Source organism: Mus caroli, unplaced genomic scaffold (genome assembly GCF_978045245.1).
Source record: "Mus caroli unplaced genomic scaffold, Mus_caroli_1 scaffold_8, whole genome shotgun sequence".
Lineage (NCBI taxonomy): Eukaryota > Metazoa > Chordata > Mammalia > Rodentia > Muridae > Mus > Mus caroli.
The window spans coordinates 60,966,354-60,992,950 of NW_028227263.1; the positions used below are offsets into that span (position 1 = coordinate 60,966,354).

The 26,597-nt window shown below is 36.4% G+C and overlaps 1 non-coding gene and 1 pseudogene across 1 annotated transcript; one reads left to right on the forward strand and one right to left on the reverse strand.

Moving 5' to 3' along the window:
• Positions 1-26,597, reverse strand: part of LOC147002943 (vomeronasal type-2 receptor 116-like) — a 438,646-nt pseudogene that overhangs the window by 388,657 nt on the left and 23,392 nt on the right.
• Positions 22,380-22,510, forward strand: LOC115030292 (small nucleolar RNA SNORA18). The gene has a single exon (XR_003835879.1). It is a non-coding gene; the product is annotated as a small nucleolar RNA SNORA18 (small nucleolar RNA).

Below are 26,597 nucleotides of genomic sequence, written 5' to 3' on the forward strand. Positions count from 1 at the left end.
AAAGATTCGATATGTACAGGGAAAAACTTCTTTTCAGCTGAGTCATGAAAGTCTTCACAAAGCAAATATCCCAGGTGATTCACATTCACAGACTGTCTGAGTTACAGATTCTCCAATATATGCATGCTAAACAAATCGAAAGGACTAGCCCAAATGATTGATCACACAGAGACTGAACAGCACAGAGGCTTGACAGAAAATACTAAGTCTTGATAAAACAATGCACAACACAGATACTGGACAGAAAAATTCGCAGCTAGCTTTCCCAGGATTTCAACAATATCCCAATAATTATTGGATTTCCAAAAGGTATAAATTATTTAGGTCAATAATTTTAAGAATATGACACTCAGACTCCCCAAAAGTGGTATAGATGTGTTTGTTCATTTGGTATGATAGGGCTGCCATTGTATAGTATTATTGATTATCGTCATGTAGGAAACAAAATAATGCTTAAATAATAGGTTGAACTCTTCTATATAATGATGGTGATTATAAGGGAGAATGGAATAATAATAATTTATATATATATATATATGTGTGTGTGTGTGTGTGTGTGTGTGTGTGTGTGTGTGTGTGCTAGTAGTTATCATAGAGGTGTCAAAAGAAATGATATTTGGTAGATAGATGTTTTCTATCTGTATATGTATATATATACAGACAGAGAGAGAGAAAGAGAAGGAGAGAAAGAGAGTTAGAGAGAGCAACAGAGAGAGAGAGGAGAGAGAGAGAGCAAGAGCGAGCGAGAGAGAGAGAGAGTCATTATATAGACAGAGATATATACAATAGATATAGATGATATACACATACATATATATAGGCATAGATTATTTTATATAATAAAGTCTACTAGACTGACATATTTTACTTCATTGTGGATTAATTTATATTGATAGAAATTTAAGGTTATGATTTAGAATTATTTTATATTCTTTATTATATATTGATATAAATTTAAGGATTTTTTTAACATTTGTATCTTGATTTTAAAGTTTGTTTTGCTTGACTAAGTTTTATCAGTAAAATTTAGGTTTTTTTCCCTAAATCTGCACCTTCATATACAATTAATGTTTGAACATCATTTGATATATTGTACATAACCAACTTACTTAATATATGATATAAGATTTCAGTTTCATGTTTCTCAAAATTATTTTTATTGTATACAGATTCCTTTTTTTTAATAAGGTATTTTCTTCATTTACATTTCAAATGCTATCCCAAAAGTCTGCCATAACCTTACCCCCCCCCCCAACTCCCCTACCCAACCACTCCCACTTCTTCGCCCTGGTTTTCCCTGTACGTAGGCATATAAAGTTTGCAAAACCAAGGGGCCTCTCTTCTCAATGATGGCTGACTAGGCCATCTTCTGCTACATACACAGCTAGAGACCCGAGCTCTGGTGGTACTGGTTAGTTCATATTGTTGTTCCACCTAGCTTCTTGAGTACTTTCTCTAGCTCCTACATTGTAGTCCCTGTGATATATACAATACCTGATGTTGAGCATCCACTTCTGTGTTTGCCAGGCTTTGGCATAGCCTCACAAGAGACAGCTATATCAGGGTCCTTTCAGCAAAATACTGCAGGTGTATGCAATGGTGTCTGCTTTTGGAGGCTGGTTATGGGATGGATCCCCAGATGCGGCAGTCTCTAGATGGTCCATCCTTTCTTCTCAACTCCAAACTTTGTATCTGTAAGTCCTTCCATGGGTGTTTTGATCCCAATTCTAAGAAGGGGCAAAGTGTCCACACTTTGGTCTTTGTTCTTCTTAAGTTTCATGTGTTATACAACTTGTATCTTGGGTATTCTGTTTCTGGGATAATATCCACTTATCAGTGAGTATATATCATGTGAGTTCTTTTCTGATGGGGTTACCTCACTCAGGATGATACCGTCCAGGTCCATCCATTTGCATAGGAATTTCATAAATTCATTGTTTTTAATGGCTAAGTACTACTCCATTGTGTAAATGTACAACATTTTCTGTATCCATTCCTCTGTTGAGGGACATCTGGGTTCTTTCCAGCTTCTGGATATTATAAATAAGGCTGCTATGAACATAGTGGAGCATGTGTCCTTCTTACCAGTTGAAACATCTTCTGTATATATGCCCAGGAGACGTATTGCAGGATCCTCCGGTAGTACTAATTCCAATTTTCTGAGGAACTGCCAGACTGATTTCCAGAGTGGTTGTACAAGTTTGCACTCCCACCAACAATGGAGGAGTGTTCCTTTATCTCCATAGTCTCGCCAGCATCTGCTGTCACCTGAATTTTTGATCTTAACCATTCTGACTGGTGTGAGGTGGAATCTCAAGGTTGTTTTGATTTGCATTACCCTGATGATTAAGGATGCTGAACATTTTTTTCAGGTGCTTCTCAGCCATTCACTATTCCTAAGGTGGGAATTCTTTGTTTAGCTCTGAGCCCCATTTTTAATGGGGTTATTTGAATTTCTGGAGTCAAGATTATTGAGTTATTTATATATATTGGATATTTGTCCCCTATCTCATTTAGGATTGGTGAAGATCCTTTCCCAATCTGTCGGAGGCCTTTTTGTCTTATTGACAATGTCTTTTGCCTTACAGAAGCTTTGCAATTTTATGAGGTCCCATTTGTGGATTCTCGATCTTACAGCACAAGCCATTGCTGTTTTATTCAGGAATTTTTCCCCTGTGCCCACATCTTTAAGGCTTTTCCCACTTTCTCTTCTATAAGTGGTTTTACCTGGAGTTCGTTGATCCACTTAGATTTGACCTTAGTAAAAGTAGATAAGAATGGATCAATTCGAATTCTTCTACATGATAACTGCCAGTTGTGCCAGCACTGCTTGTTGAAAATGCTGTCTTTTTTTCCCCACTGGATGGTTTTAGCTCCCTTGTCAAAGATCAAGTGACCATAGGTGTGTGGGTTCATTTCTGGTTCTTCACTTCTATTCCATTGGTCTACTTTTCTGTCACTATACTAGTACCATGCAGTTTTTATCACAATTGCCTTGTACTACTGCTTTAGGTCAGGCATGGCGATTCCACCAGAGTTTCTTTTATCAATGAGAAGAGTTTGTGCTATCCTAGGTTTTTTGTTATTCCAGATGAATTTGCAAATTGCCCTTTCTAATTCAATGAAGAATGGATTTGAAATTTTGATGGGGATTGCATTGAATCTGTAGATTGCTTTTGGCGAGATAGCCATTTTTACAATGTTGATCCTGCCAATCCATGAGTATGGGAGATCTTTCCATTATCTGAAATCTTCTTTGATTTCTTTCTTCAGAGACTTGAAGTTCTTATCATACAGATCTTTCACTTCCTTAGTTAGAGTCACACCAAGGTATTTATATTATTTATGACTATTGTGGAAGGTGTTGGTTCCCTAATTTCTTTCTTAGCCTGTTTATCCTTTGTGTAGAGAAAGGCCATTGACTTGTTTGAGTTAATTTTATGTCCAGCTACTTCAATGAAGATGTTTATCAGGTTTATGAGTTCTGTGGTGGAATTTTTAGGGTCACTTATATATAATATCATATCATCTGCAAATAGTGACATTTTGACTTTTTCCTTTTCAATTTGTATCCACTTGATCTTTTGTTGTCGAATTGCTCTGGCTAGGACTTCAAGTACTATATTCAATAGGTAGTGAGAAAGTAAGCAGCCTTCTTTAATCCCTGATTTCAGTAGGAATTCTTCCAGCTTCTCACCATTTACTTTGATGTTGGCTACTTGTTTGCTATAGATTGCTTTTATCATGTTTAGGTATGGGCCTTGAATTGCTGATCTTTCCAAGACTTTTATCATGAATGCGTGTTGGATTTTGTCAAATGCTTTCTCAGCCTCTAACAAGATGATCATATGGTTTTTGTTTTTGAGTTTGTTTATATAGTGGATTACAGACCCTTAATGCTAGAGAAAATAAATTTTTTTAAAAAACAGAAAGGGTGATATTAAGTGGAATTTTCTGGCTCTTTTTAAATAACCCATTTGCATCATATGATGTTTTTCTGGTACCTGTTTTGTGAGAGAGCATGTGATATTTTGCCGAAATCAGACACTTGAGAGTGCACATGATGTTCAGAAAATAAATAAACAAAAGCTTACCTACAGTGAGATCATGGTTTCGCATTGCTACCCTGTGTAATGTATTCTTGTCTTGGTTGGTATTTACTGGTCTTCATTTTGCAGAAGATTTCAGCTGATTCTGGCTACTTTCACTGATTCTAGCCCATTTAATTGAGCCTTTTTCTTTCTATTGAATTGTACTGCCATTGTACAAGCCTCCGTCCCCTTAGATGATCCTTAGCAATAAGAAATAGGATGGCAAAAATCCACTACACAGATACTGGGAGCCGGATGAGAAGGAAAAGATGACTCATTTATTGATATACTTGAGAGTATTTGCTAGGGAGGGATGGAACATGCCTTTAATTCCAGCACTTGGGAGACATATGAAGGCCAATTTCTGATTTCTGAATTCAAGGCCAGCCTGGTCTACAGAGTGAGTTCCAGTAAAGCGAGGGCTATAAAGAGAAACCGTGTTTCAAACCCCACCCTACCACAGCCCCCAAAAAATGAAAAATAAAAAGAGTACTTTATAACTGTCTTAGTCAGGGTTTCTATTTCTGCACAAACATCATGACCAAGAAGCAAGTTGGGGAGGAAAGGGTTTATTCAGCTTACACTTCCATACTGCTGTTCATCACCAAAGGAAGTCAGGACTGGAACTCAAGCAGGTCAGAAAGCAGGAGCTGATGCAGAGGCCATGGAGGGATGTTCTTTACCGGCTTGCCTCCCCTGGCTTGCTCAGCCTACCCTCTTATAGAACCCAAGACTACCAGCCCAGGGATGATCCCACCCACAAGGGGCCTTTCCCCCTTGATCACTAATTGAGAAAATGCCTTACAGTTGGATCTCATGGAGGCATTTCCTCAACTGAAGCTCCTTTCTCTGTGATAACTCCAGATGTGTCAAGTTGACACAAAAATAGCCAGTAAAATAACCTCTGTTCAGGTTCCCTCTTTCCATTACTGATCTTCCAGTTCAGCTGGCACCAGTCAATTGGCTTGCATTGAGTTCAAGAGATAATTAAGGAACATTGATAGTTGGAAAATATGTGTAACCCAAGTACACAAAAATGAATAATAAGTTTATAATAAAATTATCTTCCCTAGAAAAATGAAAGTAACATTATACCAATTATTTATATTATATTTAGAAATATTATATATATATACATACATATATATATATATATATATATATATATATATGCCAGAATATTTGCATTAACATTTTTAAAATAAAAAAAAATAGTTGTAGAGTTATTTGGTAATAGGATGGATAGGTAATTATTTGATGACCTAATAGTATTGTAATTTTTTGAATAAATTTAGCTTTAAGAAATCACCTAACATTTTGCTATATTTAGGAAACACAGCTCAAAAACTAAGACAGACACAACCTCAGAATAAAAGAATGGAATAATGTCTTCCAAGCAAATGCTCCTAGGAAGCAAGTTGGAGTTGCCATACTAATGTCCAATAAAATAGACTTTCAACAACAACAACAACAACAAACCATTGAGTGTGATGAGGAAGGACACTTTATATTTATCGAATGGAAAACCTAGCAAGAGGAAGAGTCAATTTTGAACATCTATACCCTAAATATAATGGCACCCCATTCATAAATGAAACATTACTTAAGCTCAAAACATACATTGATCCCACACAATAATAGTCAGAGACTTCAACAACCCACTGTCACCTACATGCAGGTCATTGAGTCTTAAACTGAACAGAGAAACTTTGAAACTAATTGAGATTATAAAACTAATAGATTTAACAGAAATCTATAGGGCATTTCATCCTAAAACAAAAGAATACACCTGCATCTCAGCACCTCACCATACCTCCTCACAAACCAACCCTCCATCAATACAAGAATATTGAAATAATCCTATGAATCCAATCAGATCAACATGTCTAAAGGCTGGTCTTCAATAACAGGAAAAACAACAGAAAGTCCACATACACAAGGAAACTGAACAACTCTCTACTCAGTGATAACTTGGTAAGGGACAAAATAAAGAAATTAAAAACTTCCTGGAAATTTATAAAAATGCTGTCACATCATATCCAATCATATAGGACACAATGAAAGTAGTTCTAAGAGGGATATTTATAGCACTAAGTGTCCTGGTAAAGAAACTGAAGAGATCTTATACTAGCAACTTAAGAGCACACCTGAGAATTCTGGTGTAAAAAAGAAGCAAACATATCGAAAAGGAATAGACAGAAGAAAATAAGCAAACACAGGCCCTAAATACAAACAAAGGGAACAATAAAAAGAATCAACAAAAACAAAAGCTGATTATTTGAAAGAATCAACAATATAGATAAAAACACTAGCCAAACTAACTAAAGAGCTCAGAGGCAGTATCCAAATTGACAAAATCAGTAATTAAAAGGGAAATTTATCAACAGAAACAGAGGAAATTAAAAAAAAAATCAGACTCTACTACAAAAGTCTATACTCAACAAAACTAGGAAGTTTAGAAAAAAATGGATGGTTTTCTACAAGGGTACCACATACCAGATTTAAATAAAGGACAAGAAAACTATCTAAACAGGCACATATGGCACAAGGAAATAGAAGAAGTCACGAAAAATCTTCCAAACAAACAAACAAACAAACAAACAAAAAACACTGGGCCAGATAGATTTAGGGTAGAATTCTACCACACCTTCAAAGGATATCTGATATCAATACTCTTCAAAATATCCCATAATGTAGAAACAGAAGGAACACTGCCTGTTTCATTCTATGAAGCCACTATTATTCTGATACCTAAACCACACAAGAATCAAACCAAAAGCAAGACCTTCACACCAATCTTGCAAATAAATATTATTGGAAAAATATTCAATAAAATTCTTGCAAATGAAGCCAAGAAAACATCAAGACCATCATTCACCATAATCAAATAGGCTTCTTCCCAGTGATGCAAGGTTGGTTTAATATAAAAAATGCATTGACATAATCTACTATATACAAAAGCTAAAAGGGAAAAATGACCATCTCCTTAAGTGCAGAAAAAAATTTTTTGACAAAACACAACACTTCTTCATGTTAAAAGGATTGGAGAGATCAGGAATTAAAGGCCCATATATAATCTTGGCAAAAAGTAATTTACTGTAAAGCAACAGCCAATATCAAATAAATGGAAAGATACTCTAAGCAATCCTACATAAATCAGGGACAAGAAAATGATACCCTCTGTCACCATATCTATTCAAAATAATACTTGAAGTGGTAGCTAGAACAATAAGACAACAAAAAAATGGCAAGGGGATACAAACTGGCAAAAAAGGAATATCACTATTTTTGCAGATGAAATGATAGTACACATAAGTGACTTCAAATGTTCTACCAAAGGACATCTGTAGCTAAACCAAAGTGGCTGGATAAAAAATTAACTCAAATAAATTAGTAGACTTCCTTTATACAAATTATAAACAGGCTGAGAAGGAAATTAGGGAAACAACTCTCTCCACAATATCCACAAATTATATAATCATATAGTGGGATAACTCTAACCAAACAAGTGAAAGTCCTGTGTGATCATAACTTCAAGTCTCAAGAAAGAAAGCCAAGAAGATCTCAGAAAATGGAGAGATCTCCCATGGTGAATACAATCTGCATCTAATCCCAACACAATTCTTTAAAGACATGGAAAGAGCAATTCTCAATTTCATCAAGAAAGGCAAAAAAAAACAAAATAAAACAAAACAAACGAACAAACAAAAACAGAATAGCCAAGACAATTCTTAATAATAAAGGACCTAGCTGGGCATGGTGGCACACGCCTTTAATCCCAGCACTTGGGAGGCAGAGACAGGTGGATTTCTGAGTTCAAGGCCAGCCTGGTCTACAAAATGAGCTCCAGGACAGCCAGGGCTATACAGAGAAACCCTGTCTCGAAAAACCAAAAAAAAATAAAAATAAAAAAATAAAAAATAATAATAATAATAATAAAGGACCTTCTGAGGGACTTGCCATCCCTCAAGTATTACTACAGAGAAATCATAATAAAAACTGCATAGTATTGGCACAGAGACTGACACTTTCATCAATGGAATAGCCTTGAAAACACAGAAATAAAACCACACACTTATGAACACTTGATCTTTGACAAAGAATACAGTGGATAAAAGGAAGCATCTTTCATAAAGTGCTGGTCTGAATGGCTGGATGTATGTCAAATAATGAAAATAGACCCATATTTGTTGACTTTCACAAAGCTCACATCCAAGTGGATCAAGTTCCTCAATATAAAATGAGATACACTGAATCTAATAGAGGAGAGAGTGGGAAAGAGCCTTCCGCTCATTGGCACATTGGGAAATTTCCTAAACGAAACTAATAGCTAATGCTCTAAGATTAAGAATTGATAAATAGACCTTGGGTTCAATCTCAGCAGACAGTCCCATGGTCTTTAGAGGAGAGGAGTCTTAACTTCTGGATGCTCTAACATGCCCAGGATCTTAAGAGTACCAAAGAGAAGAAGACAACATCTGCTCCAACACCACTGGGAGTAACTAGGACCAGCAGGTTCCAGAGACAGAGGAAACCTGTCAGACCAATGACTCAGATTCCTGCTGGTCCTCATCACTTTACCTTGGGCATAATCTCAGCAGATACTCTCAAGGTCCCCAGAGGAGAGAACTCTACAATTCTGGGCACTCTAACATGCATTGTATTTTAGGATTCCAGGATACCAGGTGCTTGGTCATGCAAGGATCTCAGGGTCTCAGAAGCAGCTTGACTCCCAGGAACTCTGACACACCTAGAATCTCAGGATCACAGGATCCTGGAATCACAGAATCACAGAAAAGCCAGACTCAGAGGAGTTCTAACTCAACTGGGATTACAGGAAGGAGAGTCTCCAATCAGGTATAGTGAGGGCAGGGAGCACTTAAGATAATCAGATGGCAACTGGCCAGCATAAGAACAGAAGCAACAGAAACCAAGTTTACTTCATCAGACTCAATTCTCCCACCATAGAAAGTCCTGGATGTACCACCACACCAGGAAAGCAAAATATGAATCTAAAGTCACTTCTCATGATGATGATGATGATGATGGAAGACTTAAAGAAGGACATAAATAACTCCCTTAAAGAAGTACAGGAGAACTCAGGTTAACAAGGAGAGATCCTTAAAGAGGAAACACAAAATTATCGAAAAGAATTACAGGGAAACACAACCAAAATGGTGAAGGAATTGAACAAAACCATCAAGGATATAAAAATGGAAGTAGAAACAGTAAATAAATAACAACCTGAGACAACCCTGGAGATAGAAAATCTATGAAAGAGATCATGAGTCATAGATGAAAGCATCACCAGCACAATACAAGAGATAGAGGAGAGAATCTAAGGTAAAGAAGACATCAAAGAAAACATTGACACAACAAAGAAAATGAGAAATACAAAAAATATTATAACCCAAAATATCCAGGAACTCCAGGACACAATGAATAGACCAAACCTAAGGATAACAGGTATAGAAGAGAGTGAAGATTGCCAACTTAAGGGACAGTAAACATCTTCCACAAAATTATAGAAGGAAACTTCTCTAACCTAAAGTAAGAGATGCCCATGAATATACAATAAGCTTACAGAGCTCCAAATAGATTGGACCAATAAAAGAAATTCCCCCATCACATAATAATCAAAACAACAAATGAACAAAACAAAGAAATAATATTAAAACAGTAAGGAAAAATGTTCATTTAACAAATAAACGCAAACCTATTAGAATTACACCAGCCTTCTCACCACAGATGATGAAAGACAGACGATCCTGTGCAGATGTCATACAGACACTAAGGGAACAAAAATGTGAGCCCAGGCTTCTATACACAGAAAAACTCTCAATAACTATAGATGGAGAAACCATGGTATTCCATGAAAATACTAAAATTACACAATATCTTTCAACAAATCTATAAATTCAAAGGATACTAAAGGGAAAACTCCAACACATGAAGGGAAATTATGCCCTAGAAAAAGAAGAGAGTTATCCTTCAACAAACCTAAAAGATTATAGCCACATGAAGAGAATTCCAATGCTAACAACAAAAGTGACAGGAAGCAACAATTACTTTTCATTAATATCTCTTAATAACAATGACTCAATTCCCCAATAAAAATATATAAAATAAAAAATTGGTTACATATACAGGGCCCATCTTTTTACAGCATACATGAAAACCACCTTAGTGATGAAGACAGACACTACCTCAGAGTAAAAAGGTTGGAAAACAATTTTCCAAGCAAATGGTCCTAAGAATCAAGCAAGAGTAGCCAATCTATTATCTAATAAAATTGACTTCTAACCTAAAGTATTCAAAAACAAAAGGAGGCACCCTTCATTATGATCAATGGTAAAATCCAATGGTAAAATCTACCAAGATGAACTCTCAATTCTGGACATCTATTCTCCAAATGCAAGGGCATCCATATTCATAAAAGAAACCTTATGAAGTCTCAAAGCAGAAATTGCACTGCACACAATAATAGTGTAAGAATTCAGCACCCTAATCTCATCAATGGAAAGATCATAGAAACAGAAACTGAACAGAGAAACAGTGCACCTAACAGAAGTTATGAAACAAATGGATTTAACAGTTATTTATAAAACATTTTATACCAAATAAAAATGAAATATCTTCTTCTCAGCACTTCATGGTATAAACTCAAAAACTGACAATATAATTTGTCACAAAACAGGCCTCAACAGATAAAAGAAGATTGAAATAATTCCATGCATCCTATCATATCACCAAAGATTAAGGCTGATCTTCAATAACAAAATAAATAATAGAAAATCCACATAAACGTGGAAGGTGAACAAAACTCTACTCAATGATAAATTAGTCAAGCCTAAAATAAAGAAAGAAATTTTAGAGTTTAATGAAAATGAAGCCACAACTTACACAAACTTATGGGACACAATAATAGCAGTCCTAGGAGGAAAACTCATAGCTCTGAGAACCACCAGATAGAAACTACAGAGAGTACACATTAGCACCTTTACAGCACTCCTAAAAGTTCTAGAACAAAAGAAAGCAAATTCACCCAAGAGGATTAGAGTAGACAGCAGGAAATAATCAAACCCAGGGATGAAATCAACTAAGTATAAATAAGAACTATCCAAAGAATCAACTAAACCAGGAGCTGATATTTTTTTTGAGAAAATCAACAATATAGGTAAACACTTGGCCAGACTAACTAGAGGGCACTGGAACAGTATCTTAATTAACAAAATCAGAAATGAAAAGGAAGCCATAACAACAGAACGTGAGGAAATTCAAATCATCATCAGATCCTCCTAAAAAAAAAAAAAAAAAAAAAAAAAAAAAAAAAAAAAAAAACTATACTAAAAAAAAAAAACCTGGAAAACCTGGATGAAACGAACCATTTTCTAGACAAATAGAAGGTAGCAAATTTAAATGAGGATAAGATTAATGATCTAAACACCCCCATATCCCCTAAAGAAATAGATGCAGTCAGTAATAAACTCCCAACCAAAAAAAGCCCAGGACCAGATGAGTTTAGGCCAGAGTTCTATCAGACCTTCATGAAGACCTAATTCTAATTCTCCTCAAACTATTTAACAAAATAGAAACAGAAGTTACTCAATCCAATTCATAATATGAAGCCACAATTACTCTGATACCTAAACCACACAAAGGACAACAAAGAAAGAGAACTTCAGACTAATTTAATTTGTGATTATCTATGCAAAAATACTGAATAAAATTCTCGCCAAATGAATCCAAGAACACATCAAAATGATCATCTATCATGATCAAGTGGGATTCATCACAGGGATGCAGGGATCGCTTAATATACAAAAATTTATCAATGTAATCCACTATATAAACAAACTCAAAAACAAAAACTACATGATCACCTCATTAGATGCTGAGAAAGCATTTGTCAAAATTCAACTCCCATTCATGATAATAGTTTTGGAAATATCAGGAATTCAAGGCCCATACCGACCCATAATAAAAGCAATATACAGCAAACCACTAGCCAACGTTAAACTGAACGGCGAGAAACTTGAAGCAATCATGTTAAAATGTGGGACTAAATATGCTACCCACTTTCTCCCTACCTATTCAATATAGTACTTGAAGTCCTAGCCAGAGCAATTAGACAACAAAAGGATCAAGGGGATACAAATTGGAAAGGAAGAAGTCAAAATATTACTCTTTGAAGATGCTATGATAGTATATTTAAGTGACTCCAAAATCTCCTAAACATGATAGTCAACTTCAGCAATTTAGCTAGATATAAAATTAACTCAAAAAAGTCAATGGCCTTTCTCTATACAAAGGATAAACAGGTCTAGAATGAAATTAGGGAAACAACACCCTTCACAATGGTCACAAATAATATAAAATACCTTGGCATGACTTAAACAAAGCAAGGGAAAAATCTGTATGATAAGGATTTCAAGTCTCTTAATAAAGAAATCCAAGAAGATGTCAGAAAATTGAAAGATTTCTAATGTTTGTGGATTCACAAGATTAATATAGTAAAAATTGCCATCTCCCTCAATATAATCTACACATTCAATGGAATTCCCATGAAAATTCCAATTCAATTCTTCACAAAGTTAGAAAGAGCAATTTGCCAATTCATCTGGAATAACAAAAACCTACGATAGCCAAAGCAATTCTCAACAATAAAGGAATTTCTAATGGAATCACCATCCCTGACCTCAAGCTTTTCTACAGAGCATTTGTGATAAAAAAAAAAAAAAAAAAAAAACTGCATGGTACTGTTATAATGAAAGGCATGTAGAGAAATAGAATAGAATTCAAGACCCAGAAATTATCCCGCACTATTTTGGTCACTTGATCATTGACAAAGGAGCTAAAAATATCTGGTAGAATAAAATACAGTATTTTCCAAAAATGGTGCTGGCTCAACTGGCAATGAGCATGTAGAAGAATGCAAATTGATTCATTCTTATGTCTTTGTACAAAGCTCAATTCTAAATGTATCATAGAACTCCACATAAAACCAGCAACACTGAAACTTATATAGGAGAAAGTGCAGAAGAGCCTCAAAAATATGGGCACACCAGAAATATTCATGAACAGAACACCAATGGTTTGTGCTATAAATCAAGAGTCGACAAATGGGACCTCATAAAATTGCAAAGCTACTGTAAGGCAAAGGTCACTGTCAATAAGATAAAAGGGCAACCAACAGATTGGGAAAATATCTTTACCAATCCTAAATCTGATAGAGGGCTAACATCCAATATATACAAGAACTCAAATGTTAGATTCCAGAGAAATAAATAACCTTGTTAAAAAATGGGGTACAAATCTAAACAAAGAATTCTCAACTGAGAAATACTGAATGGCTGAGAAACACCTAAAAAATGTTCAACATCCTTAGTCATAAGGGAAATGCAAATCAAAACAACCATAATATTCCACCTCACATGTGTCAGAATGAGTAAGTTCAAAATCTCAGGCGACAGCAGTTGCTGGTGAGGATGTGGAGAAAGAGGAACACTCCTCCATTGCTGGTGGGATTGCAAACTGGTACAACCACTCTGGAAATCAGTTTGGCAGGTATTCACAAAATTGGTCATAATACTATCCGAGGACCGAGCAATACTACTGCTGGGCATATACCCAGAAAATGTTCCAACATGTAAGTAATAAAGACAACATGTAATAACGAATAATATGTTCACAGCAGCCTTATTTATAATAGCTAGAATCTGGAAAGAACCCACATGTCTGTCAACAGAGGAACGGATACAGAAAATGTGATACATTATACAATAGAGTACTACTCAGCTATAAAAATTAATTCATGAAAGTCTTAGGAAAATGGATATATCTGGAGGATATCATCCTGAGTGAGGTAACCCAATCACTAAAGAACACACATTATGTGCACTCACTTATAAGTGGATATAATCCCAGAATATCGGAAAACCCAAGATACAATTCACAAATCACATGAATTTCAAGAAGAAGAAAGACCAATGTGTACTTCGAAAGGAGAACAAAATATCCATGGAAGGAGTTTCAGAGACAAACTTTGGAGCAGAGACTGAAGGAATTACCAGTCAAAGTCTGCCCCACCTGAGAATCCTTCTCATATACATTTACAAAACCCAGACACTCTTGTGAATACCAACAAGTGATGGCACACAGGAGCCTGATATAGTTGTCCCTTGAGAGGCTATGCCAGTGGCTGACAAATACAGAAGTAGATGCACACAGGAATCCATTGGACTGAGCACAGGCTTCCCAATCAAGGAGCTAGAGAAAGGACCCAAGGAGTTGAATGGGTTTACAACTCCATAGGAGGAACATCAATATGAATTAACCAGTATCCCCAGAGCTCCAAGGGACTAAACCATCAACCAAAGAATATACATGGTGGAACTCATGGCTCCTGTTACACATGCAGCTGAGGATGGCCTAGTCAGTCATCAATGGGAGAAGAGGCCCTCCTGTGAATGCTCTATGCTCAAGTGTAGGGTAATGTCAGGGTCAGGAAGCAGGATTGAATGGGTGGGTGAGCAGGGGGAGAGGGGAGTGAATAAAGGAAAGGAGCTTTTAGATGAAACCAAGAAAGAGGACATTTGAAATGTAAATAAGGAAAATATCTCATAAAATATTTAAAAAAAAAACAGTTATTAAATGTACCCTCATGAAACTGGAAAGCTTCTGAAAGGCAAAGGACATAGTGAATAAGACAAATCAGCAACCTACAGATTGGGAAAATATATTCACTAACTCCACAATCAATAGAGTGCTAATTTTTGAAATATATAAATTATTCAAGATGCTCATCACCAAAAAGCCAAACAATCCAAGCAAAAATGTGTTATATAATTAATCATAAAATTCACTACAGAAGAATCCCGAATGGCTGAGAAGCACCTAAAGAAATGTTCAAAGTCTTTATTGATTAGGGAATTAGAAATCAAAACAATCCTGAGATTCCACCTTACAGCAATCAGAATGGCTAAGATCAAAACCTCAGGTGACATCACATGTTAGCAAGGATGTGGAGAAAGAGGAATATTCCTCCATTGTTGGTGGTTTTGCAGATAGGTACAATCACTCTAGGAATCAATCTAGAGGTTCCTCAGAAAATTGGAAATAGATCTACCTGAAGACCCAGAAATACCACTCGGGAATATATCCAAATGATACCACACTAAGCCATAGGAGCAGTTGTTCCACTATGTTCATATTGGCTTTTTTTTTTTTTTTTTTTTGTGTGTGATAGCTAGAAGCAGGAAACAACCCAGATGTTCCATGACAGAAGAATGAATACAGAAAATGATTTCCATTTACACAATAGAATACTATTCAGCTATTAAGAATGAGGAAAACTTGAATTTGGCAGTCAAATAAATGGAATTAGAAAATACCACCATAAGTGAAGTAACTCGGATCCAATAAAATGAAGAGGAAGCTGAGGAAAAGGAGTTACCCCAACAGAACCATAAAGGTATCCAGGTCAAAGGGAAGCCACAAGGCCAGACACTATTACTGAGGATAGAGTGTGCTCACAAAAATGGACCTATCATGTCTGCCCTATGACACACCTTACAAGCAACTGAAAGTGTCAGATGCAGAAATTTGTCTCCATGCAATGAACAGAATCTGATGACCCCTGTGATAAGGAGGCATAGGAGGAAAGTGACCCTGTAAGGAGAACCAGCAGTCTCAATTAATCTGGACCCCAGGGAATATCAAAACCTGGATTACCAAGCAGACAGCATACACCAACTGATACGCCCCCCCCAATACCTATATAGCAGAGAACTTCTAGGTCTAGGTATAATGAGAGAAATGCTCCTAACTCTCAAGTGACTGGAGTCCCCAGGGAGTTTAAAGGTCTTGCTGGGACGGGTGTGGGTGGTAGGGAAAGCATTGTGGAGGCAGGAGGTGTGGAGGAGATATGGGATATGCAATGGTAAGAGGGTGGACCGAAAGAGTAATGGGGTCTTCAGTGAGAAGAAAGAAAGAAGGCAAGAAAGAGAGACAGAGAGACATAGAGAGAGAGAGAGAGATCAAAAAATCATTTTTAATATCAAGGAAGGCAAAGACAGCATGAAAAATTTACCATCAAACTTTTCTACAGTTGCCCACAGATATGTCAATATATAATTAACATTTATTTCTAGCCATTGATCAATGTATCTTGTTTACTCAAATACAATGTGGCCTTAATTACTATAGCCTAACCGTAACACTTGAAATCAGAAATGGTTCTACTCAGCAGTTCTGTTACTGTTCAGAATTTTTTTTTCTATATTCAGTTGTTTTCTTTGTCTTATGAAGTTTCTGAATGTTCTTTAAAAGTCTCCAGAATTTTATAACTTCTCAACAGAAATTCTAAAAGGTCAGAAGACACTGTAAACATTTCTTACAAACCCTATGAAATAACAAATGTCAGCTCAGACTTGCATACTCAGCAAAAATTTCAATCACTGTAAATGGAGAAACTAAGATATTCCATGAAAAAAAAATTAAAAGACATCCTTCTAGTAATCTAACACAAAAGAGGATAAAAATGTAAAACTGCTTTGAAAGCCAGAAGAGCCTGGACATATGTTATACAGACACTAAGAGAACACAAATGCCAGCCAAGGATACTATACCCAGCCAAACTCTCAATTACCATAGTTGGAGAAACCAAAGTATTCCAGGACAAAACCAAATACACACATTATCTTTCCAGGAATCCAACCCTTCAAAGGATAATAACAGAAAAAACACCAATACAAGAATGGAAATCACACCCTATGAAAAGCAAGAAAGTAATCCCTCAACAAACCAAAAAGAAGACAGCCACAAGAACAGAATGCCAACTCTAACAACAAAAATAAAAGGAAGCAACAATTACTTTCCCTTAATATCTCTTAATATCAATGGACTCAATTCCCCAATAAAAAGACAGAGACTAACAGACTGGCTACACAAACAGGACCCAACATTCTGCTGCTTACAGGAAACCCTTCTCAGGGAAAAAGACAGACAATACCTCAGAGTGAAAGGCTGGAAAACAATTTTCCAAGCAAACGGTCTGAAGAAACAAACTGGAGTAGCCATTCTAATATCGAATAAAATCAACTTCCAACCCAAAGTTATCAAAAAAGACAAGGAGGGACACTTCATACTCATCAAAGGTAAAATCCTCTAAGAGGAACTCTCAATTCTGAATATCTATGCTCCAAATGCAAGGGCAGCCACATTAATTAAAGAAACTTTAGTAAAGCTCAAAGCACACATTGCACCTAACACAATAATAGTGGGAGACTTCAACACACCACTTTCATCAATGGACAGATCATGGAAACAGAAACTAAACAGGGACACAGTGAAACTAACAGAAATTATGAAACAAATGGAGTTAACAGATATCTACAGAACATTTTATCCTAAAACAAAAGGATATACCTTCTTCTCAGCACCTCACGGGACCTTCTCCAAAATTGACCATATAATTGGTCACAAAATAGGCCTCAACAGATACAAAAATATTGAAGTTGTCCCATGCATCCTATCAGACCACAATGGATTAAGGCTGATCTTCAATAACAACATAAATAATGGAAACCCAACATTCACGTGGAAACTGAACAACACTCTTCTCAATGATACCTTAGTCAAGGAAGGAATAAAGAAAGAAATTAAAGACTATTTTTAGAGTTTAATGAAAATGAATCCACAACATACCCAAACCTATGGGACACAATGAAAGCATTTCTAAGAGGGAAACTCATAGCTCTGAGTGCCTCCAAAAAGAAACTGGAGAGAACACACACTAGCAGCTTGACAACACATCTAAAAGCTCTAGAAAAAAAGGAAGAAAATTCAGCCAAGAGGAGTAGATGGAAGGAAATAATCAAACTCAGTGGTGAAATCAACCAAGTGGAAACAAGAAGAACTATTCAAAGAATCAACCAAACAAGGAACTGGTTCTTCGAGACAATCAACAAGATAGATAAACCCTTAGCTAGACTCAATAGAGGGCACAGGGACAACATCCTAATTACCAAAATCAGAAATGAAAAGGGAGACATAACAACAGATCCTGAAGAAATCCAAAACACCATCAGATCCTACAAAAGGCTATACTCAACAAAACTGGAAAACCTGAACGAAATGGACAAATTTCTAGACAGATACCAAGTACCAAAGTTAAATCAGGATCAAGTTAATGATCTAAACAGTCCCATATCCCCTAAAGAAATAGAAGCAGTCATTAATAGTCTCCCAGCCAAAAAAATGCCCAGGACCAGATGGGTTTAGTGCAGAGTTCTACCAGACCTTCAAAGAATATCTAATTCCAGTTCTGCACAAGCTATTTCACAAAATAAAAGTAGAGGGAACTCTACCCAACTCATTCTATGAAGCCACAATTACTCTGATACCTAAACCACAGAAAGATCCAACAAAGATAGAGAACTTCAGACCAATTTCCTTTATGAATATAGATACAAATATCCTCAATAAAATTCTCGCTAACCAAATCCAAGAACACATTAAAGCAATCATCCATCCTGACCAAGTAGGTTTTATTCCAAAGATGCAGGGATGGTTTAATATACAGAAATCCACCAACGTAATCCAGTATATAAACAAACTCAAAGACCAAAACCACATGATCATCTCCTTAGATGCAGAAAAAGCATTCTACAAGATCCAACACCCATTCATGATAAAAGTCTTGGAAAGATCAGGAATTCAAGGCCCATACCTAACCATGATAAAAGCAATCTACAGCAAACCAGTAGCCAACATCAAAGTAAATGGAGAGAAGCTTGAAGCAATCCCACTAAAATCAGGGACTAGACAAGGCTGCCCACTTTCTCCCTACCTATTCAACATAGTTCTTGAAGTCCTAGCCAGAGCAATTCGACAATAAAAGGAGATCAAAGGGATTACAAATTGGTAAAGAAGAAGTCAAAATATCACTTTTTGCAGATGATATGATTGTATATATAAGTGACCCTAAAAATTCCACCAGAGAACTCCTAAACTTGATAAACAGCTTCGGTGAAGTAGCTGGATATAAAATTAACTCTAACAAGTCAATGGCCTTTCTCTACACAAAAAATAAACAGGCTGAGAAAGAAATTAGGGAAACAACACCCTTCTCAATAGTCACAAATAATATAAAATATATTGTCGTGACTCTAACTAAGGAAGTGAAAGATATGTATGATAAAAACTTCAAGTCTCTGAAGAAAGAAATTATAGAAGATCTCAGAAGATGAAAAGATCTCCCATGCTCATGGATTGGCAGGATCAATATTGTAAAAATGGCTATCTGGCCAAAAGCAATCTACAGATTCAATGCAATCCCCATCAAAATTCCAAATCAATTCTTCAACGAATTAGAAAGAGCAATCTCCAAATTGATCTGGAATAACAAAAAATCTAGGAGAGCAAAAACTCTTCTCAAGGATAAAAATACCTCTGCTGGAATCAGCATGCCTGTCCTAAAGCTCTACTACAGAGCAATTGTGATAAAAACTGCATGGTACTGGTATAGTGACAGAGAAGTAGACCAATGGAATAGAATTGAAGACCCCGAAATGAACCCACACACCTATGGTCACTTGATGTTCGACCAGAGAGCAGTGGAAGAAAGACAGCATTTTCAACAAATGGTGCTGGCACAACTGGGTGTTATTATGTAGAAGAATGTGAATTGATCCATTCCTATCTCCTTATACTAAGGTCAAATCTACGTGGATTAAGAAACTTTACATAAAACCAGAGACACCGAAACGTATAGAGGAGAAAGTGGGGAAAAGCCTCGAAGATATGGGCACAGGGGAAAATTCCTGAATAGAACAGCAATGGCTTGTGCTGTAAGATCGAGGATTGACAAATGGGACCTCATGAAACTGCAAAGCTTCTGCAAGGCAAAAGACACTGTCAATAAGACAAAAAGGCCAACAACAGATTGGGAAAGGATCTTTACCTATCTTAAATCAGATAGGGGACTAATATCCAAAATATATAAAGAACTCAAGAAGGTGGACTTCAGAAAATCAAATAACCCCATTAAAAAATGGAGCTCAGAGCTAAACAAAGAATTCTCACCTGAGGAATACCGAGTGGCTGAGAAACACCTGAAAAAATGTTCAACATTCTTAATCATCAGAGAAATGCAAATCAAAACAACCCTGAGATTCCATCTCACACCAGTCAGAATGGCTAAGATCAAAAATACGTGTGACAGCAGATGCTGGTGAGGATGTGGAGAAAGAGGAACACTCCTCCATTGTTGGTGGGATTGCAAGCTTGTACAACCACTCTGGAAATCAGTCTGGTGGTTCTCCAGAAAATTGGACATAGTACTACTGAAGGATGCCGTAATACCTCTCCTGGGCATATATCCAGAAGATTTCCCAACCGGTAAGAAGGACACATGCTCCACTATGTTCATAGCAGCCTTATTTATAATAGCCAGGAGCTGAAAAGAACTCAGATGTCCCTCAACAGAGGAATGGATACAAAATATGTAGTACATTTACACAATGATGTAGTACTCAGCTATTAAAAGCAATGAATTTATGAAATTCCTAGGCAAATGATTGGACCTGGAGGGCATCATCCTGAGTGAGTTAACACAATCACAAAAGAACTCAAATGATATGTACTCATTAACAAGTGGATATTTGCCCAGAAACTTAGTATAACCGAGATATAAAAGACAATTTGTAAAACACATGAAACTGAAGAAGAACGACGACCAAAGTATGGACACTTTGCCCCTTCTTAGAATTGGAAACAATCACCCATGGAAGGATTTACAGAGACAAAGTTTGGAGCTGAGACAAAAGGATGGACCATCTAGAGACTGCCATATCCAGGGATCCATCCCATAATTAGCCTCCAAACGATGACACCATTGCATAAACTAGCAAGATTTTGCTGAAAGGACCATGATATAGCTGTCTCTTGTGAGACTAGGCCGGGGCCTAGCAAACACAGAAGTGGATGCTCACAGTCAGCTATTGGATGGATCACAGGGCCCCCAATGGAGGAGCTAGAGAAAGTATCCAAGGAGCTATAGAGATCTGCAACCCTGTAGGTGCAACAACATTATGAACTAACCAGTACCCCAGTGCTCTTGACTCTAGCTGCAAATGTATCAAAAGATGTCCTAGTAGGCCATCACTGGAAAGAGAGGCCCATTGGACAGGCAAACTTTATATGCCCCAGTACAGGAGAACGCCAGGGCCAAAAAGTGGGAATGGATGGGTAGGGAAGTTGGGGGAGGCCATGGGGGACTTTTGGGATAGCATTGGAAATGTAATTGAGGAAAATACGTAATAAAAAATTTAAAAAAAATGTAAAACTGCAACACAAGGAGGAGATACACACACTCATACACACACACACACACTAACATTTCTAGCAACAAAATAATAGGATCTTTCATTGGTCATTAATATCCCTCACCATCAGTGGACTCAATTCACAAATAGAAAAGAAACAAAACAAAACAAGACAAAACACCTGAAGCCACTCAATGCAAAACCCATACACTTTTGAAGATATACTCTAACAAATGATATTTAAAAAAAAAAATCAATGGGCTCTATGCCCAGTCACATACACTAAGTTTTTTGACTATTTTTTGATTGACTTTTATGGTGAGATTTACTCACTCCTTTCAGGGATAATTCTTTCTTCCTATTGCTTGTACAAACTTGTCCTTAAACGAAGTTATTACAGAAAAGAAATAAATAAAACTGTTTATAACTAACTTTAAATGGAAATTCAAACTGAATATAATCTATGGCTTATGTGCATTGTTATGGTGAACCGTTATGCAGATAGTTCTAATGTAACCTCCCCCTCACAGCCCGAAATCAGGCTGAACAGGCTTGACTGTTATCACCAGGATATCATCGGAGGTGGAGCCTGCCACCCTATAGTTCTGCCACTCCTACTATTGCTACCTGCCGCCTAGCTGTTCCAGAGTATACACGTGGTCACCTGCAGCTGGACTCTGAAGATTATTTGGCAGGAATGGGCCCCTCCCCATTCTTTATAATCCCGTGTTTCTGAATATTAAAATTGAGCTTTGATCAGAATCTTGACATAGCCACATCCTTTCTCTTGCCACCTAGATTCCCTCTTTTATTCCAGGTTCCAAGTTGCCTTCCATGCTCGAATCCAGACATGTGAGCTGCTGGCCGGCCTCAACACTCTTACAATATAATTGACTGGAATTATTAATCAATATAAAAATTAAGGTTAATAAAATGATATTATTTAATAATCATATTTTGTTTTGAGGTCTATCCCGATGGGGCTTCCCTAGTAGCCAGACGTCATTGGAAACGCCTCATACAGTAACTTGTGGTTTTACTTGACTCACAGGACTGACTGTTAGGTCTGTGTAAAGGAACTACATGACAGCTAACAAAGTATAAAACTGATGTGTCAATTTTGTTTTTTTGTTTGTTTGTTTGTTTGTTTTTAACTTCAGGCACTGGCACTTCCTTCATAAAGATTAGAGTTGTGAGTGTGAGGAATGGATATGAAGACTCTTCAGAGATGTTTGGGTGACACAAGTGAACCCTACCTTAAAATCAATTGTTTAAATATAACTTGATATGGGAGCCACTGGCTGGCCTCAACAAATTGGCGAACCAACTCGGGACCTAGGAAATGGCAGAGGACATGGGAAGGAATACTGCTGGTTTGAAGCTCCATGGAAGAAGAAAATAATTAAAGAAAATTCGCACTGGAACATGAGAAGCAACAGGCAAAAGGTTGCCAGGTGTGGTACAGTCTAAGCTGGAGCAGCGCTAAACCTGTGTGCTAGATTCACTTAGGTTCAGCAGTGAGATTATCAGGATCTAGGAATGTAACAGGCAGTTAGCCACATCTTGCAGAAGCTGCTTTTTTAGGTGTGAGAAAAGAAAGGATTTAATAAAAGGGATTTAATTATTAGGCAGATGGCCAAAGTCAGAAACTGCATCAGGTGGGAGGAAAATGTCCCAGAAGTAGAGAGAAATTTTAGGGGTACCCTGCTTTGTTCTCTCTGGGCCCTACAGCAGAAGTTCTCTGCCCTCTTTGTGTTTTTATCTAACGTCTTGTCTAATGTCTGGTACACCAGTCTGTTCATGTGTTCAATTGATGTATGTTCATGTCCAGTCTGTTTGAATGAATGTTCTGTGTTTTCATGTTGGAAGATAAAAGATGACTAAATATTTTTCTGCTGGTATAGCAAAACCGAGAGTGGCCACAGGCCTTAGTCAGGAATCAGGCACACAGCAGAAGGGCCCCTGCTGGAAAAATTGCTCTTTAAAGGAAAAAAGAGAGTTTGTAGCCTCATGGTATTGGGGGCAGAAAAGCTGATAGATGGTTTGCCCTAAGAAAATTCTCTGCATTTGAGATTATTGCATTTAGCTAATGATAAAGTGCTTATTATTTTATGATTGTAGCTAGAAAAATTAATATTCTCTGGTCTAAGTGTAACTGCTTCATTTGTTTTTTTTTTGTTTTTTGTTTTTTGTTTGTTTGTTTGTTTGTTTTTTGTTGGTAATGTGCTCTCCATATTTTCAGAATCAGCTCATAAGTTATTCGTCAAGATTAAATAATTGTTTCTTTGGTAACAGAAGGTTAGCCTTAAATTGGCAACTCAGGAGTCTTTTCAAACACATGGCATAGCAGGCCAAAAAACTGGGCCTCTTAAGATACCTTTAGCTGAGATAATAATTAATGTGATTCTTATCCTAGAAAGTAAGATTAAGATATGATTTAAAGCAATGTCTCTTTAATGAAGCGTTAAAGTTTACATTGTCATACCTTCATAGATATAAATTGGTAGTCAAATTTTGCAATGTAGTAGTGAAGTTTTAATGTTGATTCTTAGAGTGATAAATTGTTTTGAAATTGAGTTTTGCTTTCCCAGGGTTGTAGTTGCAATCCAATATTACTAGATACTTAGTAGTTGAAAAATGTGGTCCTCCTTACAGGAGAGCCATAATGCTTGTGTTAGAAAAAATTTTCTAATGTTCCAGTTAATGCAAGTTCATAGCAGCCTCAGGGAAGCTGGTGGGAAATTTCCTTTGTTTCACAAACCGTGACTGAGAACTTCCTGTGATCTCACCTCTCCCTGCCTTCAGGGAAGATTTCTTAAGATTTCAGAGATAATATCTTTTAATACTTAGGTTTTTAGTTATACTAGGAAATCATGGTCCAGAAAAATCTAAGAAGGAAAAATTGATTTGCTTCAAGATTTTATTTTCAAAAGCTTCCAGGAGATGTTAATTGGCTAAGACCTCACCTTAAAATCACCACAAGAGAACTTAAGCTTTGGTCAGGTGCTATTAAGTGAGACACAAATTTGTTGTCAAAGAACACAAATTAGGTTGCAGAAATTAAGAAAGTTTTTATAGTTGTTATCAATTATAATCAATGTTAATTAAATCTTAGCTGCCTATTTTAGTTATTGGTTATTAAATGTGCCCACAGCAATTCTTTGGCAAGAGAAACCATTATTGTAAAGTCATTTTTCTCATCCTCCCAGCCGATCATTGGCCCACGTGGAGTCAGCTAGCTGCTGGCTACTATGGGGCAGGGCCTTGGAACACACAGCTTTACTGGAGCTATAGTGGTGCGAGAGGCCGCCATAAAGTGGGCAGCTTTACAGCGAACTCAGGAGAGGGCCATGTTCACCTTTGCCCATGAGCCTCCCCCTGTCTCGATCGGGATAGCCATATTTTTCCTGCTAAGACTCGGGGTATTTTGCCATCCTCGCTTGGGTTGTCTGGCCTACAACAGATTGGGCTGCCTTCTGCCTCTTCTGCCTGAGAGAAAGGCTGAGGGTGAGCAAGGCTGAGGTGGCTTTCACCTCCAAACAGTTTTAACATCCTACTAGAACCATTGTGGTGCTAATAAAGAATTGTAAAATATATCCGTGTATTTTAGAAAACCTATAACAAAAATTGTGTCTTAAAAACCTGACTAAGTGTCTGTTCCGTGTTCAAAACAACAATTAAATTGGTTATTACAGAATATTAATAATTGATCTATTGCATACTCTCATTTTAAATGACACATTAAAAATTGTTTTTATGCATGCTTTTATATCTTCTATAAATTCATGCATGCTTACATCCCAGTTACTGTGTTTAAAACACCCCTCTATGGAAAATAAGTAGATGTAAATTAGATCACATGCTTATTCTTTTGAGTTTCCCCCTGTTCAACACAGATAATTAAGTTGTGTGCTGTAGATGGTGTTTTAGAATGCTGAACAAGCAAACCTTAATTTGAATATTAATAGTCAATGTTATATCTCAGAGCTTACAATTGCTTAAGATTGTTCATCCCTCAAATGCTATTAATTTTCAAATTTGCAATTACTTATGCATATACAACTCATAGAAAAAATTCTGTCCATTTAAGAAGGCATTTTTTAGACATTTAATAAGTTGTTCTGGATTGCCTAGACATCTTAAAACAATACCATGCTGGATTATATCTCAGGCAGTCTGTAGTTCATACATATAAGATAGATTAGGTATATAATCTCGTTCTTTATATATTCTATAGATTAGATATATAATCTCGTTCTTTATATATTCAATACTGTTATGTTTTAAGATAATATTTTAGTATTCTTGAAAATTGTACATGTAAAATTCTTTCCTCTTAGTGTTCCTCAGTTACTACTGTTTCCACATAAGGGTATGAATTCTTGATGACTTATACTTAATAAATGGCTACAAATAAATGCTCTTATTTCTAAGTTAATAAATAAATATATAATGCACATGTGACTATTAATAACTTTCAAGCCCTATAATTACAACTGCTCTTTAAGGGAAACAATTGAAAGTGCTACTGGTCACTGCCCATGTTACATTAATACTGACTATTACAGTCACGTATTTGATATGTTTCGCCAACAAAGTATTAATTCTCAAGGATAAGGTATTATAGAACTTTAAAACTTTAACTTCTTAAAAGTCAAAGGAGAGGGAAAATATATTCCCATACATATTATTTAGTGCATTTCCATGCACAGTATTTAAATCATACTTTTATTTTAGAATTTTGAAATTTGGATGTCAAAGAATTTAATAAATGCTTTATAGTATCTAAAAGGATCTACTTATTGGCATATGGTTTGATCCTAAACAGCTACCTTATTAGGAAAGGGAAAAAATATAGGTTCTCCCCACAGAATGCTGCAGAAGCATGATAGTTAATTTGTGTGACAAACTGGTTGGTGAGTTGGTTCAGTGCCCTGACTGAAGTGACAAGGAAGCTAAATTGGGTACATGTTTTTGACTCATCCTTGCTTGCCATTTTTCCAGTTTGGACTAGTGAAGCTGTCTTGCTTCAAGCTTTTTAACATTATGGCAAAAACAACATCAGAGACTGTATATTCTGACTTAGTAAGATTAGTCATTTAATAGAGTCATAATGATTTTTCTCTTTTCTTCAATGTAACCAGTTATTATAACTCAATCTTAGGCTGGTCTAGTAATA